Genomic DNA, 12,402 nt, shown 5'->3' on the forward strand with positions numbered 1-12,402 from the left:
ACTCCACCTCAAAATGCATTTGCCAAATTAGGAGTCAATTAGTGAAGTGGAGAGAAAAGCCTGAACTACTGGCCTTTCTCCGGGGAGGCAGAGGACATAAAAGCAGGGTCTATAATCCTCTGCTGGAATAAAAGTGGTACTGACACAGCTGTAAAGAAGAAGAAGAAAGTAGAAGAAAAAAGATCAATGGCGAGAGCCAAGGGACAAATACAAGTTTTAAGGTTGAGGCTCGTGATTCAGGGGAACCCTGCATTCAATAGAAAATAAGCACTTGAGGAGGAGAGAAGAGGTCCAGTAATGATTCATTGTAGGCAACAGAGGGTATCCAATTAAATCAACAGCAGAGACAGTAGCAGAATATATGGGACCTCACGCTGCTTTAGAGCAACAAACAGGGAGAAGCCGCTTCAAAGAAAAGTTGTGATTCTATCTGGACTGCTGATTATCCAGCAGCCGTTAAAGTGCAGCCACCATGAGGCAATATTTGTAAGGGCATTAAGGTGATTCGCATACTGCAGAAAGAGCCCCAAATAGATTCCATTTAGCTGGGATTCTCTCAACAGCCGTCTTCACAATGCAACTCACACACTCTGCTGCTTTCCAGAGGTCAATTTCACGCTACACACCTAACGTGCTCGGCCCCCTGCATTGTAGAAAAATTGCGTTGCCAGTCAGATCGGTTTTGGAGCCACCGAGAAATGCACGCTCCAGTATGCATTAAATGTGGAGGGAGAAAAGCCTCTTCTGTTGTCAAACAATGACAGAGAGACTCATGAAGCTGAGCTGGCCAGATAAGCTAAATAACAAAAAACTAGAGTCAGAGGTTGAAAAAAACAAAAAAGTGCAATAAAAAATACAAGCCAGTGAAATGACTACTGAATTCTGCACGACCAGAGAGACGGGGCTTAACAGGAGTTCTGTAACGAGGGGCAAACTGTTAGGACGAGCATTAAATGCTGGGTTTAATTCCAATTTGGGGCAAAGGGACTAACAGTTCTGTAACTGGGGAAATGACAACTTCATGCTTTAATGCACTGCAATCTGTGTTGGAGTATGAATAATAAAACTGCAGTTCCCTTGCAAAATGAAATCACTCATCACAAGGCCATGTGGTGAACGCTGAAGAATTGACCTACATAAGGAGTCACAACCACACACTGACAGCGCTATTCACGCCGCTGAATTTACATTGGGGTAGGGGGGTTGGGGGGGGGGGGGGGGGGGGGGTGGAGAGGGGGAGGAGGGGGCAGCATTAGAGGCGCCGCAGTCGAAAACACAGTTCAAAGAAGCACAATAAGCCTCAATCAGAGCTGGGTTAATGTTTTGCTGTGAATAATCAAATCAAAGTCGCCGTAATTTGAAAGGAACGGGAACAATTTTGAGCCGCTCTTTAAGGCTGAATATTACATTCCTACGGCAATTACTGGCAACGGCGCCGTGGATAACAAGGAGTATACAGAAAGAGCAATTTGTTTGGGCCGCGAAAGAGTTATGGCGTGAAAGCACTTTGTTAAAACATGCTTGATAAACGACACGTCACAAACCACGCTTTCCCATCACCGCCTAATAAAAGAAAGGTGAAGTGAGTGAAAATACAGCTGTAAGACAAGCGCTGCTGCAGCCACGACAAATAAGACATACTTTTTTTTTTTTTTTTTCTTCCTCCTGTCGTTTCAAGTTAAATTCATATCTTGTTTGCACAGTTGTTCCCCTGAGCTTCTCGGAGACCGTGTGATTTCTACCATCTCATAAGTTCATTACAGGCTGCTCTGTGCGAAATGATACTCGTTAACTTGGGTACAACATCAAGTTTGACTGCACCATGTAAAGCTCCACTGAGTCAGGGGTGATTACGGTTGCTGCATGCAAAATAAACATCATATAGGGGGGATCCCTTGTGATTTTCACTTCCATCGGTGTGTGAATGGGTGAATGTGACCCACAGTGTTAAGTGCTCCGAGGGCCGCTAGATCAGTGGATAAATTAAATCCATTCACCATCATTTGTTTGCAACACCTGCGTCAAGTTCATTTTCTGCTGGTTGTAGAAGCAGTTACACTGCGAGATGGAGTGAGACCACCTCCATTAATGCATGACCCGTTAACCCAGGACAAGGCAAAGAGAATCAAACCACACATACGGTGGGAAAACAACTGCACAATAAAAATTAATAGACGTATGAATCGCAGAAGCAAGCAGAGAGACACACAATCACACACACTCACATCCACATTCACACCTATGAGAAATTTAAAGTCATGAAATAACCTCACATGCAGGTTTTCAGATTGTTTTCAGACCCAATGATAAAAATATAAATAAGATATAATTTTAAGAATATATTGGTCATATTAATAATAAAAAATAGTAAGAAACATGGGCTGGGCCAAGAAGGCCAGAGAAAATTAATGTTTCCCACTGAGACTCGAACATTTTCAGGGTGGCCAATGACCTAAATGTGGAGGCTCTTCTGAAGTTTTGTGGCTGCAACTGAAAAACTTCAGCTGCTGAGCTCAACTCTGTATCTGGGAATGGTGGGAAGGTCTGAGTTAAGCATTTCACACAGATAGGGACCCAGACTTTTCATTTGTAAAAAAAAAAAAAAAAAAAAAAATATATATATATATATACCATGTTTGTTATAAACTCTGTGTACAGAGGAAAGGGCAACTGTGAAAAGTTCATGTTTCTTGTTCCAGTTAATTTTTTTTAGTCTGGAGCTGACTGAATTTAATTTGATTTAATGTCTGTAGAATTGTCAGAATCTGTGCAGTGAGTGACTCCCTCTGCTCCTTTCTCCATTATAACTTTTACCATCTGTCAGTTTTTCAATATCACTGAGTATTTTGGATGGTACTGAGAAGCACGTTACAAAAACATGGTGGTTGTTGTCTGAATGCCAGTCGTACTGGGGAAATCCTGTGGGCCAGTATATGAGGGCAAAGTATTATTTCCCAGCTTTCTGGTAGATTTGAGATTTTCAAGCTAAAAAGTCGAGGGAGTATGGTTATGATAAATTAGCAAAAGAGTACAATGGTTAAATGGTGGGAAGGCTCAGGATGACATGAGATAACTGATTGATAATCATCCAAACAACCTGCAAGAGTGCTTTAATAATTATCTACCAAACTGAAAACAGTTTGTGTCTATGGATCATCTTCAGGCCTTTTATATGACATTAATGGTGTGCCACAAGGGTCAGTCTTGGGACCTACATCATTTAATATCGACAGAAACAATTTGATTCATCACCATAAAAATTATTCTGAGCATCATTATGCCAGTCACAGCAGAGCTCAGACTTATTTTAAAAGCAGATAAGCCTAAGACAATATATTCTCCAATAAAAAGGACGTGAACACGACTTTATCCCGTGTAGTCACTTCAGAAGTTCCCTCATTTAACATTCTGTCTTTTTATAAATATATTTGTATTGTGATTGATAAAAACTTTAAAGCTCATGTTTATGATTTTTTTTTAAGAAGCCGAGGTTGAAATTAAGTTCCATCTTTAGAAATAAATCACATTTGCTCATCTTTCATCTAAGATAGCCCCAAAATGCCCAGTTAGTGTTTCACATTGTTTCCTCATCAGATTCAGTAGTTTTTGACTAATAAATCCACCAATTACCAAACGCAAAAGTCTACTTAAATCTCAACACCGAATCACAATGAAATAATGTTGATTATGAAAAGCTTTCACTGTTTTCTGGACACAACACCCGAGAGAGAAGCTGAAAAGAATCTGCGTCATCATCACCACACTGTTCATTACATACAAATAAATGGCTATTTAAATGGTTTGTTAGATAAATAATGTTTTTGATGGAAGTTTTATGGACATAATTTATGAGATGCTGTATGGAAATCTTAAACTATATATCTAAACACTAAAGTGACACATGTCACATGGTCAGGTTTTAATGATGAACTGGTTCTAAATAAATTCTATAAACGGTATAATATCAACTGTAATTCATTTGAGAAGTAATTTTTGCCACTGGTGTCCCAGCTGCTCTTTTAACTCGGCTGTTTTCATAACGTTAAAATGTAAATCGTTTCCTGTGTGAAAGCCTGAAAGAAAACATTTATCCAAAAGTAAAAAAAAAAAAGTAACTTCCTGTTTTTTCATGCTAGAGTCAGAAAGGTCTTCCGACAGTATCAGCAAAATAAATACATATGATGAATACTGATGTTGAGCGATATGGGAAAAATATATTGTGCTCCCCATTTTTGCCTTATCGCACAGCCGTTCCTACATCCTCCATTTCAACGGAAATGTGGACCGTTTCATGCTTCCCTGCTTTCTGTCAAATAAACGATCAGTGATGGAAGGGGAGTCTCAGACAGAGGTAAACATGCCAATAAACCAGAGCAAACGTGAGGGACGTAGCAGAAAAAAAATAATAATCCCACCCGTCGTGATAATGCGGTCTACACAGACTGTTGTGAGAAGATTATCTGAAATAACTCACCGAACCCCCAAACATTACATTTTAACAGCTTTTCATCATTATGCTGCAGAAATTTCTGAAGGTTGTCACAGAACAGTAACAGCACATTTTGTTGTGTGTTGCATAATTAAAACTGAATGCATTTCAAGGATAAAGCTGACTTTGATTAAAGAAATGAATAAGTTTGCCATCTGAAAAATATCGGCCTAATTGCACCCACCGCTGTTTGTTGTTTGGGCAATTAGGTTCACTTTAGTTCTCATTAAAAAGACACACCGACCTGTGGCTGACGTCAACGAGGCTATTTGCTGCTATTTATTTACAAGTCAAGGTCACAAATATTGAAATACTATAAAATCACCCTAAATAGTGGACAAATGACCTTTTTAGAGCCTTTTCTTCTTTGCAAAGGTTTAAATGATAGTGTGTCCGTGTTCTGTAAATATTCTCTCCACAGCTTTTAGCTGCAGCCTGACGAAATGAAAACTGAATAGGAAGTAATTTCTCGGAGGGATAAGCCTTTGTACCTGCAACAACACACAATGAAAGCTGGTTCAATAACTTTCGTTGCACATTATCTGCCGTCTCATCTCCATGTCTCTGCTCAATTAGAACCGGAAAGAGTCAAGAAAACGAAATTAAACACTTCCCAATAACACAGATGCATGAGACAGATGGGGACTCAAATGTAATTATCTTATCAAAGTGGGAGCGCATGTCAGCCTGAAAGTCATGCTTTTCTTAATACCTTTCACGTCTTACTTCCAGAGTAGCACCTTTAGGTGGACGCGTTGTTATTCTCGGCAGCATCTTGGTCCCTAAACCACCTCACGAGGCCGCCGGGATCTCCTGCTCACCAGACTACCACTCGTATCTCTGACTAATCTCACCAACCGGCAACTGAAAGTTGATGTTATGAAAACAGCGAACCATTGACTTTCAATTTTATCTGTAATCAAGAAACATCACATCCGGCATCATTGATACCTATAAAATACCTATAATTTGCAGAAAAATGCAATGTGTTATGACAAATAAAAGGAGAAAGCTTGGCTAAGGCTATTTCCTGTCCAGCGAGTTTCACGACAAGCATCTTTGCTGAGTGAAGAGGTGGAGACAAAACAGATAGTCTTTTAAGGAACAAAACTTTAAAACAAGCCCAACAAATTGTATCTACGACTTTTAATGAACATGCACAAAAGGTTTCATGATTGCTGCAAACTTCATTTGTGTTGATTTGGATATAAAAGGGAATAAAACAGTGAGCAGTTTCCATGGTAACCAATGGCAACATCGTCACAGCATAGAAGATGATCCCGAGATGAAAACAATGTCAAATAAACACCAAGAAAATCAATCAATGTGTCTTGAGGTCATACATACAGGCGTCTGAACATTTTACCGCAGCTGACATCAATCTGAAACAAAACAAAAAAAAAAAAACAGGAGCAGACAATACAGAAAGTATCTGAATGAAAAGATCTTCATGCTTTGTCAGACCAGGAAAATAATTCTGTTGCTTAAATGGAGAAATAAAGTACAGAAAAGAAAGGCCTGAAGAAAGAAGACAGCCATAAAGTACGCCAGCTCATTTCTGAAGTCAAAGCTCTCAAAGAGGCCCTAAAAAATGCTGATATTGAGGCCATAAACCTTAGAAAGGAGTTGAATGAAAAGGACAGAGATGCTTATAATCGCATCTGTGAAATGAAGATCCGAACTGAGAAAAACTGTAGCAGCTGCTTGTCAATCCACTGGTGGACCAGAGAAAATCGGGAGGCTGCAGAGTTAAAGCAGGATGACCAGTCCAGGGAAACGCAGACCGTCACAAGGCACCCTGAAATCTAAACCGGAGAAAGATGGTGGAACCAGCAGAAAGGCCGCTAATCTGAAACCACAGTCACCTGAAACGGTACCACGCGTCAGCTCGCTAATGAGAAAACGTTTGCTCACGGTAAACAAAAGGACCAAACGACGAGAGAGAAGGAGGCGGCTGCGGAGAGAAAATGAACCAAAAAAATCGGAGAAAATGGGAGCATTGGAAACGAAAACACCGCAAAATGAATACAAGCCAAAATAATTTTTTTAAATCAACTAACTCAGGTCATTGGTAACCACTCCGAAAGAGACACGAAAAGCTCCAGAGAGCGAGCCTGCAAAGATTACGATGCAGTTAAAAAGAAAAGGAAAAGGATGTCAGGCAGGAATTCTCATGAAACTACGATCACTGAAAGGAGGGAACGCTGGGCTAAGATCCTGAACACGAAAGAAAAAAAGGAAAGGAAGGAGAGTGACAAGAAAAGGAGGAAGGAACCTGAGAAGGAGAAAAAAGAAAAAGAGTCAATAATTGGAATTGAGAGAAGAAAGTCCCATTCCCCATTCTCAACCCATCCCTTCAAAGAGAACTCTGTTGTTGCCTTTTCTACCTGCGAATACGTAAGTAAAAAGTGCGACAACCAAACACATCAATTTACAGTTACTCTGAAAATTAGTGGAGTTCACATTATAATATTTTAAGAAATGAATCAACCAGGAAACATATTAGGAAGTTTTGTCTTAATCCACACGTCACAAACTGGCGAGGAAGTTGGATATCACACTTTTCCCTCATGTAAATGTTGTGCAGGTCCTTTGAAAGACATTGCTGGAGCCCAGATGTTGAATTCTAATACATTGTGTTGTGTTTTCCTGAGGGTGACAGAACCGTCCTGACAGCTATCAATTCGACTGACGTGGCATTTGGTAGAAATATCCATCACGCCCAGAGAAAAAGACCTATAGACCTTTGATATCCTGACTTTTGATGCAGCACCGCCGACAGGTTTGTGCTTATTTTATGAAATACAACACTTCTGCCACAGAAACTGCCACAGAATCTTGTCACGGCGGATCCTGATGACCCTGCTGATCCCACTGCCTGTTCCTCCAGGAGGCTGACATTTATATGTTTGAATGAGCTGTGTTGATATTGCTGAGCTGCAAAAATGGCAAATAGCAAGAATATTTGTCCAATATTTTTTTTTTTAATATCTCATTGTACTGAAAATACAATTTTAAGGAATTTTTTTTATTTAAATTTAAGAAAATATTGAATCTTTGTGATTCTACATTCATTTAATAGGCAAACTCTTATAGGACAACAACAAGCATTTGTATTTACATTTGTTTGGCTATTAGTATGCTCTGTTTATGTATGTGTGTGAGTATATGTTAATATCTGTATTTAGCAAGGGTTAGTGTAGATTAAAAAAAAAAGCATTAATTAACTTTGGAAGTTATTTATGGCTGAGGAAGCAGAGGTAAGCTTGTTTATCTTTATTCTAATCCTTCTGTCATCCATAATGCAGCAGTAAACACTAGATACCTCCTGACTTGGAAAAATAACATCACAGTGAAAGCGACTTCAAAATTTCATCTTGCTTATGTCAGATTTTATGAGGGAAAATTTTTTTCTTTTGTCTGAATATTGTAAGAAATACTTGTATTTCTTTAAAATGAAGCCTCATGATTTTGCTGTATTTTACTGCTCCTGCACGGCGGGCTCGGCTCAAACCGGCCCCCTGAACCAAAATGAGTGTGACATCCATCTTTTAGAGTCAGAGATCAACCTAACAATCTTTTGGCGAGAGAGAGTTGGAGTAGCTGGCAAAAAAAAAAAACCCAAGCAGGTACAGAGCAGAAAAAAGAAAAAGCTAATTTAGTGAATTATTAAATTTCTGTGAGATTTGCAAAATTATCAGCCCACTGAAATCAAGACATCAGCAACTAGTTCTAATTTTTTTTTTTTTTCCAGTGCTTAAAAGCATTTTCTGATAATCTTGACAGAAAAATGACAAACGGCTTCATACTCGACAAATTGACTTGGAAAGATTCAGAGTTTTCGCAGCGCAAACTGTTGAGAATTTGGCACTTAACATATTCATCCTCGCCACACGCCGACAGTAATAACTTCACTGAACTTTTAACGCTTCCAGTACTTTGGTTTTTGCGACTAAACACCAGACACATTATTACAGTCCCGCAGCAGTACTGTGGTTAGTGCTAATCAGCTAATGTCGGCATGTAAACAAACTAATTAAAACTAATGAACACTACATCAGCTAAACTACATGTTTTCTTGCATTTTAATATCGCCTGCTGAGGATTTTATTTGTGTCGATGACCCTTGCTTTTGAACTGGTGTGCCTAATCTTTCTATTTTTCATCTCTGTCGCTTCGCTTTCCTGCTGGTTTGCGTGTTTTGTGATAACGGGGCATCTGCAGCTCGGCTGATAATTCCCGGCCCTAATTAGGACGATTTCATTTGACAGATTAAATTTACTCTAGCGGGCCTCTCCCCTTGGTTAGCTACGAAACGTGTGATCTATTACTTTATATTTCCCTTCCTGAGGGTTTAATTCTAACACAGCCTGAAAGGAACTGACGAATTCTCATTCTGGTCTCATCGCTTCATCATAACAGAAAAGAAAAGCTTCGGTTTCTTTCTCTTTAAACAGATAAACCCTGCCAGAGTCTTTTACCAAGCACAACCCATGACTCAGTATTCTTTGAAATTACAAAGAAAGAGAAAAGAAATACTTTTTTTATCTTGTAGATTCACTTTAACCAGCTCTGACGATGATATTATCCAAGTCTTAAATTGGCCGTCCAGCTCGTGGTTGTGTTCACCTTTACATTACATAAAAAGGCATTTCACTGGAAGGCTGACTGTCACCACACCACGACCCTGCAGCGCAACATAATGATGAAAAACACGCAGACAAACCTTGGAGACGATTCAATGCCCCCAAACGCCAACACAGAAATGCATAAACATACAATGTTAATCAAATTCAAATAGCAATTTCATGTTTCTGCTCATCTGTGCAAAAGGTTTGGATTCCATTAGTGCCATAATAGATGATCGCCGCCCTTGGATATATAAAGCCACCAAAACTCTGTTAACAGCATAATAAACTGCACATGAAGGACCTTCACTGGCAGCAGAGAACTCTGGGATGCGGTAGCGGTTCAGACGGCACCAAGCAATGAGCTATGAGCCACAGACGAACCGCAATCGATGATATTAAGACTGTGACCAAACAGAACAAATGCGCCGGACTGAGGCTCGTGAGATTCTCCCAATATGATTGAGAGGTAACGCGAGATATAAAGTCATAGGGAGCCAGTCATATGCTGTTCCACTACATTAGTATTCATCACATCCAACTCCGGCCCTGAAGCTATTGATTGCGAATGCCAAGTGCTAAAGGCCAGTCAAATAGAACGGAGAAGTAAAGTAGAGTCTGAATGATCCCTCAAGACCGGAAAAAAGAACTACACGACCCGGTACAGCTCCGATCCGAGCCTGCAAGTCTCGCCTACCTGAACTCTTCACCCAGCTGTGTATCTCAGACAAAAACAACTTATGACTTCCACAAACTCCGTTGTAAACACAGTTTCACCCAAAACAATGTGATTTGGATGCAGGTCTCGATTTCAGCTACAACATCAGCAAATAGCAGCAGCAGCAGCTGTTTCAGGTCAAGTTTTCTATGAGCAGTTTTGTTTAAGGAAAAAAAGAATCTGTTGATGATATTACCACTTTAAAACACTACACTTCGCCGATGGAGCAGAAAGTCATTTGATTCAGCCAAAATATTCATCAGAGTACCCGAGAGACTGGGGTTTTTTTTGGTGCTTGGCATCTTTTACTCCCAAAAAACAAAACAAAAAGATGCATATTGCTCAACTGATCTCCATCTGCCATAATGTTGTGTTTGTAATATGAAAAAAATGGTTTGGTTTACAGCTAAAGCCACTGGTGGAAATAAAAACAGAGATAAAACGGCTTCTTAACAAGGTTCATTGAATTTAAATCTTCCCTACAGTTTGTAGTTTTCCCCACTGATCACCAAAGTGGTGTTAAGAAAACACTGTCTGGTATCAATGCACAGCGCCGACCTGAAGGTTAAGGCAGCGGGTCTGAGCTGGAAAACAGAGCTTCAGTCTTCATTTAAGCACAGCAGTCCTCATTAGCTCGGCTCAGGTGAGTTTGGAGAGAAACTTGGTGGAGACGTCCAGACTCAAACTGAGCTGTAATGAGGAGCTTCCAGGTGAGACCGTGTGCATCTGTGTGGGTCGACGCAAGTGCTTATTGAAACATCCAAAACTCTATATTATAGGAGTGTAACAATACAAGCCAACTCGCAGCTCAGTCTGACCTTTTGACCTGTGGTTTATTTCAAGCACGGGTTTGCAAAAAATAATAAAAATGCATGGTGGAGGCTGCAAAGGGAGCAAAATATAAGATTGATTAGCAACTGAATGAGCGAAAATGCAAATGAGCCATTTTGTTTGATCAACAATGCAGAGTTCGAGTCAATTCAACCCAGTGCCACTGCAGGTATACAATGAGTAACAATCACCATTAAGACCAATCATCAAATCCTCTGTGGCGTGCAAATCGTCCACTAAAACCAACACATACACTTTCCCATCTAACTGACAGACAGAAATGTGTTTGGATGTGGAAGGGACCCTTTTTTCTCTCTTGCAGCCTGCATCAGTGAACTTCACTAGCTTTACCTGGAATTTGATGCACAGCCTTCTTAATGAAAGTTAAAAACTACAATTACTTCTTCTGCCGACCAGCAAAGTTACAGTTGGCATTAAAGGGCTCATATGACGCAAAATTCACTTTCTAATGGTTTTCCAACAGTAACAATCATCCCCATACCTGGAATGATGCCCCAGAAGTGAAGACAGTCTGTCCTCTCTCTCCCTGGCTTGTTTCAGGTTTTAAAAAGTGTGTTGCTCCAACGAGCCAATCAGAAATCAAACCCTATATAGAGTCATCGGGGGTTTAGCCAATCCCAATCAAGGTAGGCCATCCCTTTGACTCCTCCCACAATTAGGCAGCTCTGCTCTGGCACATGGCACCACAAGAGGAAGTACTTCCTCCTCTTCTCAAGATGGGCATGTGTGGGCGGAGCTAGTCCAGCTCACAGACACAGCAGATTCTGAATGCAGCTCCTATGATCCAATATTCAAGTGGTTGAAAATCAAGGAAAAGCTGGGTTTGGGGTAATAAACGTTGTTGGACCAACAAGACCAATGTGAAAGTGTTGAAAAGCTGTATAATATGACCCCTTTAAGGTCTGTTCAGCCTCGCTTATCAAATGTAGTGAGAACTGTTGAATATAATAAAAAGTATTAAATGCACATTTTCTTGGAAAGATGATTTTATAAATGAGAACACGTCAAGACTCACAGAGAGACTTTGGTCTTTGACCACAAAAATCAAATCAGCTCATCTTCAGCCGAATGTCTACCACGAGTTATCTAAGGTTTCCGCGTCGCCCGTGTGCCTGTCTGACTTCTGTCCAGGTAATTCAGCTCATTTGATCAATTCCAGCCTCCACATTTCCCAGTAGTGTGAATATAGAAGTGTTTGATTGCCTCAGTGTTTGCCCTGTGAAAGGCTGGACCTGTCCAAAGCGTTCTTCTCCTTTCAAACAATGTCAGCTGCGCTCGGCTCCAGGCGCAGGCGATGTTTGTCTAGATAAAGCCGGAAGATTTATGATGTGTGCCACATATAAAAAAAAAATTCCTTCAAGGCCTTCTGGAGATAACGTTTCAACAAAAATGGGACAGACAACCTGAAAACATAATACCTTTGTCCTACAGCTGTTGCCAACACAGAGACAATAATTTGTGGATGTTCTCTAAAATGTGATGAGTTCTTCCTTGGCCCATGCTTCACCTCTCCAGCATCTTTCATAAAGCGCAGCCTTCTAGTTTTACTGTGATCCAGCTAATAGAAAGGCAGATAAATCACACTGAAAACACAACATCCTTGGCAGACATAAGAAGGAAAGCGGTGAGAAAATTTTTACGATTGAATTTGAAAAACACCTTTGAACCATTTAATAATCATCATCTGATTTGATAAATGGTATTTAGTTGATAAG

General features: G+C 40.1%; 1 protein-coding gene across 1 annotated transcript in view; it reads right to left on the reverse strand.

Annotated features, from left to right (window-relative positions):
* Positions 1 to 12,402, reverse strand: part of mrpl11 (mitochondrial ribosomal protein L11) — a 56,765-nt gene that overhangs the window by 34,452 nt on the left and 9,911 nt on the right. The window lies entirely within an intron of this gene.

This window comes from Lipophrys pholis, assembly GCF_963383615.2.
Source record: "Lipophrys pholis genome assembly, chromosome: 6".
Lineage (NCBI taxonomy): Eukaryota > Metazoa > Chordata > Actinopteri > Blenniiformes > Blenniidae > Lipophrys > Lipophrys pholis.